This window comes from Silene latifolia, chromosome 7, assembly GCF_048544455.1.
Source record: "Silene latifolia isolate original U9 population chromosome 7, ASM4854445v1, whole genome shotgun sequence".
Lineage (NCBI taxonomy): Eukaryota > Viridiplantae > Streptophyta > Magnoliopsida > Caryophyllales > Caryophyllaceae > Silene > Silene latifolia.
The window spans coordinates 106,902,940-106,920,674 of NC_133532.1; positions in this window are offsets into that span (position 1 = coordinate 106,902,940).

Sequence of the window (17,735 nt, forward strand, 5' to 3'; positions counted from 1 at the left end):
CAAGCATACAAGAATGATACCCCTTATTCAAACTATTACAATGAGAACACCAAATTCCATCCAAATCTCTCATACAAAAGCCAAAATGTTCAAAACCCTCAACCAACATACACCCCACCTCCCATGATAAACCAAAATCAAAGACCCTTTTACAACAAAAACCAAGGTTACCAAAATCAAACTCCATACAATCAATAAAATGACTAAGGTTTTAATGTTCAAAAAGCGGCCCTCCAAATGCAAAAGAATCAACAAGAGTTTTTCACTCAAATGCAAAAAGATAGTCAAGCAAAGGAAATCACCATCAACAACATCCTAGCTCACACCAAAATGTTGGAAACCCAATTAACTCAACTAGCATCTTCAAACTCACAAAGACAAAAGGGGCAATTACCACCTCAAAGTAATCCCCCAAGAGTTGAAACAGTTAGTGCCATTCACTTGAGGAGTGGTACAAGGTATGAAGCACCAAAGAAGCAAGTTGAGGATGAAGTTGTGGAAGCTAGTGACAAAGAAGAAATTGTGCAAAACTCCAAGGATGGAGAACCATCAAAAGAAGAAATTTCAAAGAGAAATGAAGACAGGGTCAAGGACAAGGAGCCCATTGTGATTAGACTTCCTTTTCCGAGTTGTCAAGCCTAGCCCAAATTTGATGACCAACTTGGAAAATTTATGGAAATTGTGAAGAATTTGGAAGTCTCGATTCCTTTCACGGAATTAATCAATCACGTGCCGGCCTATGCAAAATACATGAAAGACATCCTCACAAAGAAGAAGTTGATCCGGAAGCTTGAGACTATCGCCTTCCCTAAGGTGAGTAGTGCAATCCTTCAAGGGAGTTCACCTCCAAAACTCAAAGATCCGGGAAGCTTCTCAATACCGTGTACCATTGGCGACACCACAATCAACAAAGCCTTAGGTGATCTAGGGGCTAGTGTAAGTGTTATGCCGTACTCGGTGAGTAAAAGGTTAGGGATGGGTGAGCTTAAATGCACCAATATCACACTCCAAATGGCCGATAGATCGACGAAGACACCATTAGGGATATGGGAAGATGTTCCCGTAAGAGTTGGGAAATTTTTCATCCCGGTGGACTTTGTCATTGTTGACATGGAAGAAGACTCCAACATTCCAATCATTCTAGGAAGACCTTTCTTACACACCGCGGGTGCGGTGATTGATGTGAAGCATGGAGAGCTCACTCTAGAAGTGGGAGATGAGAGCATAACTTTCAATCTTGACAAGACCATGAGAGCTCCCCGTTTGCATGAACCATATTTTATGGTTGATCATTATAGCCAGAAGGATGATAGGAAGAAGTCAGAATTCCAATGGAAGAATAAAATTGATGATGCTCCATTCAAAGAGCAAGTGAATTGTAACAAAGAGAGCTTGAAAAGCTCACCAAAGTCAAGCAATGAAGAGGATGGCCTCATTGGCCAAGACAAGAAAGTGGGAGAGTTGTCTCTATCAACTCAAGAGATCTTTAGTGATCAAGTAGATGAAGTTTGTGGTCTTTGGGACGATGAGTTTGAAGGGATTTTCAATCCTTATATTGGTAATGCTATCGATAAAGACCAACATGAAGGACAACAAGGGCAAAGGTCTATTGAAGATCTTTATCATGATAATGAACAAGCTTTTGACTACTTCTTCAAGGTGTTGAGCAACATCAACAACACCTTGGACATGCCCCCATGACATCTCACTAAGGATGAGAGTTTGGTGGAGTCCTCCCTAAACAACCATTTGTAAATATTTCTAACTCCCTAACTTGCATTTTAATTATTACATTGCATTTTTGTCATTTTTGGATTTTTATGCTTTGATCAAGATAATTATCATTTTTGAGAGAAGTGAGGGAGGGACTAATGATTTAATTGATGTGTAGTGCTTTAGCTTAGTGTGGGGATAGCAATTGCGTAGGTTATTCATGCCTTATTAGTGCCCCTACAATAAAGAACACGGGATTTGAAGAATGAAAAATGACAAGGGATATGCAAGTGCACGGATGGAACTGAATCCGGGTAAAACAGGGAGAATCCGAGCGTCTTCAGCAGAATCCGCTCGGCTTTAAGAAATCCGAGCGTCTTTACCAGAATCCGCCCGTCCATTTTAACTGAGAATTTGAAATTTTGGGACTGTCGAAGAATCCGAGCGTCCTGGTAGAGAAGACGCTCGTTTTCAGAAATCCGCCCGTCTTTGCAGGAAGACGCCCGTCTTTTTGCCTGTGAAAAACAAGAAAGCTTGCTGTCTCAGAATCCGCCTGTCTTTAGAGGAAGACGCTCGTCCTGCAATCAAAGAATATGAGCGTCCCTGCTGAAAGACGCCCGTCTTTAGGCGAGAATCCTGAACCCAAAATAGGCAGAATTCGAGCGTCTCGAAGGAAAGACGCCCGTCTTCCCCTACAGTTTAAAAATTTTCGGGTATTTCAAATACCCCATCCCACATTCATTTCTTCATTCATTCATTCAAAACACTACTCATAAACCCCAAAACTCAAAACCCTCATCCTTTCCATCACCAAAACAAGATTTCCTCAACCAAATTCAACAAAATCAAATCCAAACTTCCTTTTAACAACAATTAATCACTCCTCTTCCAACAAAAATCAAACCAAGCACCAAAATTTTCAACCTTTGAGTTGATTTTTGAAATTACAAAGGCAAAGCCTTTCATCTTAAAATCGATCTGGGTATACTTGGAAATTGAAGATTTTCACTCTTTTCTTGGTATTTTCATCAATGACAAGGACAAAAGAATCAACAAAGGCACCTAAGGCAAAGGCACTCTCAACAAGACAACAATGTCTTCAAGCAAAGAAAGCCTCATTGTCTATGGTGGTAGCTAGTTCAAACTTGGAAGTTCAACAACAACAAATTCCTCCCTTGGAAGCAACAACATCAACAACTTCGGAAATTGCTCAATTATCAAACTATCCGGAGGTAATTTTCATTTCTAACTCCCATAGGGATACATTTGCCAAGTATGCTAGAAAATCCTTTCTACCCACCAAATTCATATGTGAAGATGCCTTGAACAAATTGGGTGTCCTTGAACAAACAAAAGCCTTCTTTGAAGCCATAGGGTTGGGAAAATTGTTTGCTACAAGAGAATTGACATACCCCTCCCTTACCTTAGAATTCTTGAGTTCTTTGAAAGTTACTAAGGTAGAGACTAGAGTAAACATCGAGTTCCGCCTTGCCAATGTGAGTAGGCGCATCACCTTTGATGAATTGGGTAAAGCATTAGGTCTTAGTGATTCACCTAGTTATTACAAGAAGCCCGAAAAATATGACCCCGCTCCTCTTTGGGAGGCGATTTTCGGGAGGAAATTTGAGAACTATTATGCTAGTCGCGCTCTATTAGTCCACCATCCGGGCATTAGAGTGTGGCACAAGGTCATCGGGAATACTATCATTGCAAGAAAAGACACTAACCACTTTACCAAGCTCGATTGTGTTCTACTTGAGTCGGCCTTAAATAATGGAAGGGAATTCACCAAGCCTTACAATTCTCTAAGGCTTTTGGTGGAAAGATGGCTAAATATTGATTGTGGAAAGCAAGGAACCGCTTTTATTGTAAATGGAGGTCTAGTCACTCTTTTGGCTAAGTACTTTGATCCGAATTTCAACAAGGATAGCAAGTATGTGGCGAAAAAAGGGGGTCATCTCATTGACATGGATGTCATGATTAACAAGTACAAGTGGGTCACTCATAACCCTCTTGACACCAAATATGGGTGGCTCACCAATGATGATTGATCTTTTACTTTGCCTTCCAAGATATGCCGTTTGAGTGTCCATCGGACCAACTACCTTCTTCCCCTCTCAAAAGAAGCCGAATACATCATCCTTCAACAAAGGGGTGAAATTGAAATGCCCTCCTCCTCCATTGTCACACCACCCTATCCATTCAAGTATCAAGAGTTCAAACCCGAAGGTGTTAAAGCAAGCAATGACTACATGACTCTACTTATGCAAGAGATGCACAAACAAGCTTTTAAGGATCGGGAAGATGCATACTTAGCCCAATATCCACCCCTCCTTCATTTAGCTCGGCAAGGACTACTTGATCCTTCATGTCCTTTGCCTAGTTGGGCGGATAAGGAAGTCTTCTTTACAAGTGCATCTAGGGGTGAGAGACCGGGTGACGATGAGGTTGTCGGTGATGAGGTTGTTGATGAAGGCATTGATGAAGAGGTAAATGAAGAGGAAGAGGCTAATGAAGAAGAAGAAGATGATGAAGGAAGTGAGCAAGGAAGTGAAGAGGGAAGTGGAGATGAGTCCACTTTGAAGGAAAAATAGATCTATATACTCAACATATTCATATATGTTTTAGGTTAATTTAATCATAAAATTAATTGGTGATCTTATGCATGCAAACTATAAACAATATAAAGAAGAAATCTTTATCTTACATTGGAATTTCGGTTTATAAGGGCACAAGAGAGATCTCCTTCTCTCTTGTTCTTGTACTTTCCTTAATGGAAGAACTAAGATCCAAGTATAGGATCTCTCCCAAAGTATAATACCCAAGGCACACTCTTAATAAAATTAATATTATGAATACTAGTACAATATTAATTTAGCATAAAAATTGACCCAAAAATCTTTGGTTTTGAACTCTTAAAACCGGTTAAGAGGAGAAGAAGAAGAAGAAAATATTTTATCTCTCTAAAATATTTTTGATGAATGAAATTGAATGAATGAACAACAAAAACATTTTGTGTATATTAGGTAAAATAAGAGAAAAAACCACTTTGGTTTTTCCTCTCAAAAACCGGGTGGAAGAGGGGATTAGAGGGAGCCAATGCATGCTTGAGTTGTTCTTCACAATGTACACTAGGTATGCATGGCTAGTCAATTAGGGTAATCATCATGCTCTCCACTAATATAATCAACACAATATTAGCTTAATCCTCCTCTTAATTTCGGCACTTTTATAAAATGGAATCCATTTTATTTTTGTCAATTTGTCAATATGTCACATGTCATATGTCACATAAAGTTGTTATGTATTTTTAACATATTAAAATTCAACGTATTAATAAAAATACGTCATATACAAAAATTGACCTAGTAATTCATAATTACTTGTACCAAAATATTTTACGAATTATAAATCACAATAACTTGTATTTATAATAATTCATTCAATTTAATTGTTTCCTTAAACAATAATCTCATCAGAGTAATGAAACAATTCGATTACTTAGACCGTATCTCATTTAATCAAATTCAAATGAGACACGTAAATATTACTTCCAAAATCGTCCGTCAATTTTAAATAATTTAATTGACTCGTAACGTTATACGATCAATTAATTGATCAATTAAGAGTGTTGCCCTTTAGGTATGACCTAGGGGATCAACTGATCACCACCGTCGCACGACAGTAATGTCAAACTCTAGTCAGCCAATCATTACCGATATGTGTGGACCAGTTGACAGTAAATATTACTTCCCAATTGTATTCTTTATAATGAGACTTAAACATGTGAACATCATGATCAGCAGTTGTGATCGCATTATTGTCGGAGGACACGTATTCCAACAATCTCCTACTTGTCCTCGACAAGTGTGCGTCACCAATTCTCTTGTCCTATTACTATCTCCCACTCAATGCAAGGTGTCTTTCAGGTCGTACTTTCAAGTGATCATATCGAGAGTGGTTTCCTCGATCTGGAGAATAACTGATTGACCGGATTTATCCACCATGGATACATTCCGAGCGTGCATTTCCAGTTCATTACTCCTCGAGTGGCCCTGAGATATTGTTATAACCCTGACTAGGGGTGGACAATTACTATCGCACTCATTCCCTTCAACTAGCCACAGCCATCATAACCGAAAATATGCCCATTTGACCCCATTTACGAAGGTCATAGTAACACAAATCAAAGTTAATCTGAAACTGTGCCATCTTAGGCGAATAGTCTTTAGTCAAAAGAATCGACTCATTTGAATACTATAGTAGCTCTCGCCACGACCAGGCTATGTAAATTTGCCAGAACTCTATAAGCGGTCATAAGGCCCGACAAAATGTTCCTAACAGTCCGCCTATGTGATCGACTAGTCATTCTCATATGACTTTATGGCACTTGAACTTGCCATCAATCGCATCACACTCTAGTCACTTCGAGACGTCACCTCATGTAAGTAACTATGGGCAAATACAATGCTAATCCCTGTTCACTTAAACGGGGTTCAATTGTCTCTACAACCCGTTGGATGTAACAAATTATAAGGTGAGTTAATAATAACTCAAACGACAAATGTCGACATCACACTCGGGTAGTCAATACATATTAAAACCTTGTGATGCATATCGTAAGTGTGTAAACACTTGTTGATTGCAATAGAAGTTTAACATGTTACGTGTCCATGTGTTCAAACTTCTTAATCGTATTATCCTTTACATTCATGTTATCACTCATAGCATGAACCTTACCAAGTACACATCAAGGTTCCCGACCTTGGTTTCGGTTCTTTATCTTGAAAGAACTTCCTTATCGATTATCACATAACGAATGAATTTGTGGTGAATGATATAACTTGTACTGATCAAGTGCTCCATCCACACACAATGCACTAGGTATATGTTTTGTAGAGTCTTGCAACAATTTGTCATGATGATTAGTCTATCACTTCTCACAAGTCCTAGCATATTAGGAAAGATTAGTTTTGAGCAACTTCTTATTCAACTAAGTATCTTTCCAAACTTCTTATTTCTCTTTTTAGCTTGAAAGGATTAGGATTCTCATAAATCCTTACATGTGCTCGGATTTTCATTAATATGTGCAACCTCTTGTCACATAACAGAGCATTCTAACAAACACCGAAATCGCTCATCGGATTCTACTCGAGAATTCATGACGTTTCTATTATGGCTTACCAATGAATAATCATGCTCTTATGCATATGATTCACCATTGGACATGTGCATGATTATTCTAATGGCGGAAACATTAGTTACTAATGATCATGAGATCAACCGTTCTTAGGTTCAATGAACGACCATGACTACTAATGGCAATTCCATTTTCATTTACATGAATAACCTATGTGTATGTTGATACGATGTGTATTTCTTAATACTAATCAAATATTTCTTTATGTAATTGGATTCATCATAGTCCATATTCATCCAGAATTGAAAACTCAAATATTTCTTTGTGAAAGAAGATATTAGCTCGTCATTCCTAATGAGTAATGAGTTGTAAACATTCAAAGGATGATAGCTCCCACTAAATTCCATGTCTTCACATGATAATTTCTAAACTCCCACTTAATTCCACATGTTTCGAAATTGATTACTCAATCGAAAACAATTCAAAATTGGAATGTATGTTGCTTTGCAAAGTTATTAAGATGAAGCCATATATGTTCCCAACATATCCTTTCAAAATTCCTATTTTGAAGAGGTCTCATATTAACCTTATGGAAAGAGATTTTAATCTCTAATTCGTTCATGTCATAATGATACGTAGCAATGTCATTGTTTAAATATAAATAATTTCTAATACACGTCCTTCAAAATATCCCTTTTAGAAGGAGGTTTAACCAATTCATTTTCATAATGTGGTTAAGTAATGACTTTTGCGAGGTTAAAAACTTAGCTATTGAAGATATCGGTATATCAATCCTTGCAACTCGTTTATTACTAGTATGTTACTTTGATTCATTTAGGCTCTTAAGTAAAGTTTGAAACTATTGGTCAAAATTTTATCATAAACTAGTCAATTAAGACATTACATTAGTCATTCTTGTTCCAAAACTTTCTTTTGGTCTCCTCGTGTAGTTATCTTGAGAACATACTCTTATGATTACTTCACTTGGTCTCTTTAGTCATATAGAACTTACTTGATACCATAGATCTCATCTATTGGGTATACTATATAAATAGATATACCTTCATTCAAATCATTCTACCTTGCGTAGATCTCATTTACACAAGTACACAAATTTATCTTGCCTCGTGTGTTGTGTTCTCATTTTTCTCCCACTCTATCTTTAGAATAAATACACTATAGATTCAAAGATAGCATATGAGACACAAATAATGAATTTGAAGTATAAGGAGAACTATCTCATAGGTTGACTAATAGTTTTAGATTTCGTAAGTGTACTTGGTGATTGACATTCCTTTAAAAGAGTTCATAGACTCAAAATCACTTTGTAATTGATCATACACAAGCCTTAAGCATGTGGACATATAATGAATCCCGTCATTATATTTGTCTATTAGATCACTTTAAGTGAATAATCATATGTTTCTAAGAGCAAGCATTTAAATACGAATTTTAGAACAAAGAATAAAATGATAAAACGGGTGACTTGGGTTGCAAACCAAGCCACCATTATCCAAAATACAATCAATTATCCAAAATACCTTTCCATGTCGAACACGAAAATCAAAAGGTTCTAAAAATCCAAAACATGATTAAAATAAGACAATAAAAAGCAAAGCTCCATGAAAGCTATTCCTAGCTTCTTGATGGTTTCTCAAGCTTGCTTTTCTTTCCCCTTGTCTTTGCTTGGTGGAGGCCCTATTTACAATAAAAAGGGAGATACATTATCACAACTTTGTATCATAATACCATAGTTGAATTAGAAACATAAAAGAAAGGATAGTCATTTACCTACTAGAGTGATCTTTCTAGCCTTAATATCACCAAGGTATTTGGAACAATTTCTTTTCCAATGTCCAACACCATTACAATAATGGCATTTATCAAGAGGACCCTTCTTGATTTTTGAAGTGCTAGCTTCATTAGTCTTAGCTTTGGTGAAAGTGGGAGCTTGTTTCTTACCCTTCCTCCCATTCTTCTTGAACTTCCCCTTGCTCTTAGTGCTTATGTTAAGCACATCCTTTGGTGGGTTCACATTTAACCCCATGTCTCTCTCGGCTTGCACAAGTAACTTGTGCAATTCTTCAAGAGACACATCCTTGTCTTGCATGTTAAAATTCACCCGGAATTGAACATACGCTTTGACTTTGGATAAGGAGTGTAGAATCCTATCTACAATGAGTTCTTTGGGGATTTCAACCTTTTGAATCTTCAAGGTCTCGACTAGCTCCATAGGTTTGAGCACATGAGGGCTAACCTTTTGGCCCTCTTTGAAGTCGAGATCAAAGAATGCCGCGGCCGCCTCATATTGGACGATCCGCGGAGTTTGTGAAAACATTGTCACAAGCTTGGAGTAAATCTCATTAGCGGTGCCCATTTTAAAGGCTCTCCTTTGGAGATCCGCCTCCATCGCAAATATCAACACGTTTTTCATTGCGGCGGACTCCTTATGGTAAGCCTCATATGCTTCCCTAGTGGCGGCGGTCGGCCTAGTAGTAGGTTCGGGTGGAGAGGCCTCGGTAAGGTAACGAAGCTTGTCGTCACCTTGGGCGGCTAATTTGAGTTGGTCATCCCAATCGGAGAAATTTGACCCATTCTTTTCAAGTTTACATCGATCCATGAAGGATAGGAGCCATGATGAATTAGCGAGAGGCGTGGCGTTAGGGGTTGATGTTGCCATTTGTTATGAGAAAAAGAAGTGGTCTACAACACAAAATAGAAGGAGTAAAACAAATGTCGTTTTAAGAAAAAAATACTCGTAAAAAGTATAATTTAAACAAGTTATATGCATTTTTCTAGTGACCTCTACCCAACTAGATAAATGATTACAAGACCCAAATTCATATTAACTTGGGCACGGTGTGGCCGATAAAACCCTTATCAATATAACTCGGTGGATTAACGCTTTAATCGATTCTACTTTTAGAACTCTTGGTCGATAATATTACATTAACATTTATCTTTAGCCCAAAACACATTCAACAAGGGCACGGTGTAGCCGATAAAACCCTTATCGAAAAACTTTTGTTGAGTTCAATCCAAATTTCGAATAAATGTGTCCATGATCCAAACCCACATTAACTTGGGCACGGTGTGGCCGATAAAACCCTCATCAACATGAATTCGGTGCATAGACATTTATCGCCCACTTCTCCTACGTAATAAGGTTTGTACCCCGGTGTGGCCGAGTGCACTCCGTCACGAAATAGGTTTTCATGGTTTCTACTATTTGGTAAGGCTATGTCTCAATTGTTTATTTTAGCGAGAGGTCATTCCAATTTATTATCTATCACGTTTTAAGTGAACTAAAGCGGTGAACTATGATAATTGTTATTGACACGGTCGATGAACTCGATAAAATGATAATGCATGTTTTAGTTATGGCGATTTAGCGATGCATGTGACATATAAATAAAATGCAAAGCATAAAAAAAAAATCCTAGTATGGCCTTCCTAAAATAGAAAATCTAATTAACTATTACATATTCGGAAACCAACTCCATTGGTCCCTTGAACTTTGGTTGTGGCACGCATCTCGAGGTAACACCGTCTTTATGTATCGCCATCTTGAAGAAATCCGTCTTTGGGAACTCCGAAATAAATAAAATTACATAACAAATTACATAATTTCCTATTATACATTTGTAACTAAAATAAAATAAATCTATTAAATTACAAAACGGTGACACGAGATCACAAAAAATTACAATCGAATCGATATTCCCATACATTTCGGGTAATACCAATTAAAAACTAAGGCCATACTAAGTAAAAATTACATAATTCAAAATTACATAAATAAAATTATGACAATCATAAAGAAAATGCAGCATTATAATATGTATGAACATGCCCAATTTTATGCTAAATCGCCTTTAAATAGCCATTATTGTATATTACTCGGTTTTTACGGATTTGCGTGATTCAACATTTTATAATCACAAAAATTACATAAATTCATATTTATGCATAAGTTAATTACCCTAACCTCTTAGGACTCAAAAGTTAGTCTTCACTAATTATTTGACCATAATTAACTCATATTTCAAAAATTTGTTCATTAATGGACCTAAAATTACAATAAAAAGCTATAAACTTCAAATAAATCACAAAATTTCAAATAAATTCAAAATTTGAAATTTAAAATCATGAACATTCTGGAAACATACCATGACACTCATAATGTTCAAAAACTTAGGTTAAAAATTTCGAAATTTATCCGGAAAAACAATGTTGCGGTTTATCGGTTTTAACAAAATAATCATAAAAACATGAGAAAAATTATATTCATCAACTTTTCAATTTTAGATCTGAAAAAGAGAATAAAATGCAATATGTGACGTTTTTCCTTAGTCATGGAGTATGTTTTATTAATATTTCACTAATTAGGTCACTATTTATGCTATTTTTTTCAAAAAACACATAAATCATGCATAAAGACTTCAATATAGCCTATTATTTTACACACATCTTGTAAACTTTCATGTGACATCATACAAAATTTCTATGACCAGATTCGAAATATATCTCTTATTAACCTATTTTTCATCTAAAACCGATTTTAATAATGAAAAATCCATTTTTCGAGCATAAGAAGTCCAAAAATTATGAAAATTTACAGGTCATCTCAAAATAATATATGTGACAATATATCCAAAAATCACTTGAAAATTCGAAGTTTAGCTAATTTTAGTCCGAAAATGACATTTTATTCATAAAATCATATTTTAATGCCATTATTATATAATATGAACAATAAAAAATCCATAAATTAACCAAAATATCCTAAAAATATTTTAGGACCAGAAATTTTAACATGCATAATGATTTTCGTGATATATCATAATAACACAAATTTAACAAGTTTTATATGTTAATCGTATAACTCGGAAAAACTTTTAACCGATTTGCATGCAAACAACCAAGGCTCTTGATACCAGTTGAAGGAAAAGTAGATCTATATACTCAATATATTCATGTATGTTTTAGGTTAATTTAGTCATAAAAATAATTGGTGATCTTATGCATGCAAACTATAAACAATATAAAGAAGAAATCTTTATCTTACATTGGAATTTCGGTTTATAAGGGCACAAGAGAGATCTCCTTCTCTCTTGTTCTTGTGCTTTCCTTAATGAAGAACTAAGATCCAAGTATAGGATCTCTCCCAAAGTATAATACCCAAGGCACACTCTTAATAAAATTAATATTATGAATACTAGTACAATATTAATTTAGCATAAAAATTGACCCAAAAATCTTTGGTTTTGGACTCTTAAAACCGGTTAAGAGGAGAAGAAGAAGAAGAAAATATTTTATCTCTCTAAAATATTTTTGATGAATGAAATTGAATGAATGAACAACAAAAACATTTTGTGTATATTAGGTAAAATAAGAGGAAAAACCAAAGTGGTTTTTCCTCTCAAAAACCGGGTGGAAGAGGGGATTAGAGGGAGCCAATGCATGCTTGAGTTGTTCTTCACAATGGACACTAGGTATGCATGGCTAGTCAATTAGGGTAATCATCATGCTCTCCACTAATATAATCAACACAATATTAGCTTAATCCTCCTCTTAATTTCGGCACTTTTATAAAATGGAATCTATTTTATTTGTGTCAATTTGTCAATATGTCACATGTCATATGTCACGTAAAATTGTTATGTATTTTTAACATATTAAAAATCAACGTATTAATAAAAATACGTCATATACAAAAATTGACCTAGTAATTCATAATTACTTGTACCAAAATATTTTACCAATTATAAATCACAATAACTTGTATTTATAATAATTCATTCAATTTAATTGTTTCCTTAAACAATAATCTCATCAGAGTAATGAAACAATTCGATTACTTAGACCGTAGCTCATTTAATCAAATTTCAATGAGACACGTAAATATTACTTCCAAAATCTTCCGTCAATTTTAAATAATTTAATTGACTCGTAACGTTATACGATCAATTAATTGATCAATTAAGAGTGTTGCCCTTTAGGTATGACCTAGGGGATCAACTGATCACCACCGTCGCACGACAGTAATGTCAAACTCTAGTCAGCCAATCATTACCGATATGTGTGGACCAGTTGACAGTAAATATTATTTCCCAATTGTATTCTTTATAATGAGACTTAAACTTGTGATCATCATGATCAACAGTTGTGATCGCATTATTGTCGGAGGACACATATTCCAACACACTTCTATTGAGGAAGATGATGACAATGATGATATGGTGGAAGACTAGCAAGCTTTGGAGGCTCCTACCCTCTTGAGGTTTGTCTACTTCTTTCTTTGTTTTATTTATTTTATCCTGATCATGGTTGGAGAGTCCTAGCAACATAGAGGACTAACACCTCGTCCCCATTGAGGTGTTCTTATTTCATTGTTCCCACTTTTGAAAATCCAAAATGACAAATTTAGTTTCATGCATTGCATCTTGTGTGCATGAACTACCCCAACTTTAGGACATTAGAAATAATGTCTATCTCGGTTTGGGGAAGTACATGCATACGCATCGGGAGGTAATCTAAATTACGCTCTCCGTCATAAACAAAAACCCATGCATCATGTAGTGTAGATTAGTATAGCTTGCATTTAGTATAGAATTCATGCATCATGTTTGCATAATTTCCCATCATTTTGGCCATTGAGGACAATGCCCATATTAGTGTGGGGATGGGGAATTCTAACTTAACTTTTATTCAAAAATCAAAAAAATCAAAAAATTTCGAAAAACCATAAAAAATTGAAAAACCAAAAACAAGTTCATTTCCTTTGTAGTGTAGTCATGTATATATTGTTGTATATATTGTGTTTGTTTTATCCTTGTTCACATTGAGTGACTACGCCACATCCGAGACATGAGGATCATGAAGACCGCATGGTATGATCTTTCCAATCTCCTTTTTCCTCTTTATGTTAATGACTATGTGGCTTTATTTTGATTGATGCGGTATAACAATGTGAATCTAGGAGTTGCATTTAGTTTATATGTCATATTAGTTGGTAGAAGCATATGCATTAGGATGTTTATATGCTAGTTGCATCATGGCATGTAATTGCATGTTAGAAAAATTTTGCGAAACCGTCTACTTGGGAAGCTTGACAAGTGTATATAGGCCCTAGTAGATGCTTTTTCTTCTTAAGACTTCGCTTGTTAGAATACTTGTAAAACACCCTAGGATGTGTCATGCTAGTATCCTTTGACCCATGGATTAAGGCCTAGTCAAGAGTACCTTGTGGTGTGATAACTCCTTGGCTACTGTTTATTCCAAGGTGACCTTTGAAACCATGAATCCATCCATCATCCATGTTCTACCACATTTTTGTCATCAAAGGGAATGGGCACAAAAAGAAATTGATTTGAGTTCAATTAAATGAAAAGTGAAAGAAAGTTTGCAAAATGCATCAAATGAAAGCAGGAGCAAAAATAGACTCCTAAAGCTTCAAATATAAGGCACCCTCACTACATATGGGGTGACTTTGAAAATGTTCAAAAGAAATGCAAAGAAAATTTGAAAAGTTGTCAAGTGTTAAAAAGCCAAAAAACAAAAGAAATGGCAAGAAAGTGTTCTCAAATGTTATATGCCACAAGAAATTGGGGGGAAAACAAAAACAAAGCAAACTCCCAAAGTGAAACTCAAATTTTATCGATCCCTTTATCCATCGTATCCATTTTTGTGCATGGTAGAGAGGGGACGACCCTTCTTCTTGTCTAGGCAGGAAGGGGAATTCCGCGATCCTCCAGTGTTTCTAACGCCATAGGGAGTCTACTCTTGACAAAAGCATTTAACGATTGAGGACAAAGGTACCCTAGCTTGACACAACTTGGAGATGATTTATTGGTATCCTTCTAGGCTTAGTAGTTTGAAAAAATTGCATCTATGAAGGAATGTGTACCCATGAATTGCTTCCCTTGTAGATAATTTCCGCCACTTAGATGAGGAAAGTGGCTATTCTTTTGTAGATGCATCCATTACTTTATTTTGTGTGCTTAATGTTTGGATGTGTCACCATTTTTGCAAGACCCACCTTGCCTTGCAAGAAGGCATCCTACCTCATGATTGTCTTGTTGTGAGTTGAAGGGGCGGAGTGAGACCCGCTAATTGTCTCATATCGGCTATATTATTAGGTTAGTTTAAATAATGGTCCTAGTCATTGTCACCTCTTTACTCGGAACGAGCAAAGGTTCGGTTTGGGGATATTTGATGTGACCATAATTAGAGCATATTTAGTCCCCGAATTAGCCTTGTTCCCATGCTTTTTAGTGCATATTTGGGTCATTTATTGTCTTTAGTTCTTTGTTTTGCATATTCTTTGAGGTTTTTTGTCCTTGGTAGGAAAGGAGTGCAAACCTTGCATTTTCATGGCAAAATGAGGCTAAATTGATTGAATTCAATGACCAAGCATCAAAGAGAGACAAGATTAGAAGGCCTTTGTATATACTATAGTAGATGGGCAATGATTAGAAAAGATCCTTGCATCCCCGAGGAAATCCTCAAGGATTTTATGAAGGAAAAGGAAGAAAAGAAGAAGAAACGAAACAGTTTGACAATCCGTGCGGATTGCCTTTAAGACGCCCGTCCACCATCCACAATCTGAGCGTCTTCCTCCACAAGACGCCCGGGCAAAACCACCCAAAGACGCCCGTCTTTCCCTTCTGGACGCCCGTCCAGAAGCTCCCAAATCCGGCCGGATTCCCAGACAGTACTTTCGTCTTCTACAAGCTTCAAGGAAGGATGCACATCTTTTTCTAAGACCGGCGAAAAAGAGACCGGAGTCTCCCTAGAGACCGGCGATTCCTCAAGGATTTAATCGTCATTTAAGCCCTTAGTAAACCCTAATTTATGTACCTGATTCCCACTATAAATACCCCATTAGTCTAATTAGAAGAGCATGTTCTTCTTAGAAATCTTTAGTGTAGTTAATATCAATCAAATCTCTCTTTAATCTTGTAATCAACATTTAATCAAGTTTTAATACATGTTTTATTTCCTTAATCTCTCTCTTGTTCATCCTTTATTTTGGGTAATTGAAGATTATTTGGGTTATTATTGGGAGATTGACAACCTTCCAATCAAGCATCAAGTACTTCTTTTATTCTTTGCTTTATTATTGGAATCATTAGTAGGTATAATTCTCTTAATCCCTTTTTAATTATTGTTAATCACTTTCATTTATTCATCATGTTTTACTTTGTTGGTATGATTGACAACCTTGCTAGCATGTTCAACATGATAATGAGTGAGTAGTTTCCTTAGCTAGGGTTAATGGGTAATTAGGGGAAACCAACATGGGGAATGATTCATGCTTAAATTAATATGCTTTCATAGTTTATTTGCTTGCTTGTTGTGATCTCAAATTATGCACATGTTATGTTTGATGAAATGCGAGCCTATGAATCCTTGCATTTTTTACCCATCACCTATCTTTTCAATGAGACTTGTAAGAAATAAACCAACTCGAGTCTCATTAGACCATGCATATAGTTGAGTAGGGAAGATTAAGTCGACTTGTAGGTGTTGTACAATCTAATCGATTCGGCTCCGGGACCCAAACTTTCCTAGGATTGTAAGATATAAACCAACTCGATCCATCACAACAATAATTGCTTGCTTAAAATTTGAGAACATGTTTGTATGATCAATTCCCATGAATCCCCTATGACCCCATGACACCCTAGTGCCTTTTATCAATTGTTTACATCCCTTTTAATTCATCTTGCTTGTTTACTTTTATTGTTTTTTAGTTTAGTGATCTTCTACTTCAAACCCCAATTGTGACACCCTTAGACACCACTAGTTGCAATAGAAATCTCATCTCAATTCCCGTCCCTTGGGATCCGACCTTTACTTGCCTCTTTACTAATTGTAGAGTTGTTGGTGAAGTTATCAATTGTGTTTTGGTCTAGGTGCTCCTAACGACAAGTACTGAAAACTAAACCCCACGAGGGATCACGACCACACGCCCATACATACCAACAACCACAAATAGGTACTAGGACACGCCCAGACGTACCGGGTCCGGAAGCCAACCGGATCCCCTGCGAAACGTCGTGTCTCAACTACACGAGTCCCTCCAAACTCAAGTCATTAATGTGCACATCCTTCTTGGAGTGGGAAGCTCTAAGAGGCGACCCAGGCGGAAGACGATCTCCCAACCACCTTCTATCTCCTCCACAACAACCAAACAATCATAACCGTCTTATTCTCCAATGTACCATGACAAATACAATAAATGCAAGATACCAAACAATATGCCAATTACCGACTCATCAAGTCGTCTTAACCAATATCATGTTATAATGAAATCCAACCAATATACTTATTTCTTTAATGATGCTATTATCCACGAAACATGTTATAATGCAATTATTCTAATTATGTGACACGAATTACAAAATTAACCACAACATATGTAATGACCACATTATTGAAACTAAGTACGATTAACCTGCCTTTTAGCATTCTTCACAAGAAAATCCATCATAACAAGATTCCGCCTCATAAGACCGTCTCATCCTACAATACTCATATCATAACTATCATATACATCCTACACTCTTATATAACACAAAACACCTTATTATTATCCTTTAATTACTCGTAAAACTAATTAATATCACTAATTAACAACGCCCATAAAAACCCCCAAATTCTAAGGTTGGAGTCTTAAAATGAATTATCCAAATTAAAGGGGAAAATGTAGTATAATAATCACCAAGTGATAAGGAACAAGAATATGTGACTGAATCTCCCAAATTCTTCACCCATGGTTGTAGATCTAGGATTTAGAGAAGGAGGGATTGTAGAGAGAGGTAGGATGGATTTAGAGGGAAGGAAATAAGGTTTGGAAATGAGAAAAATAAGAAAA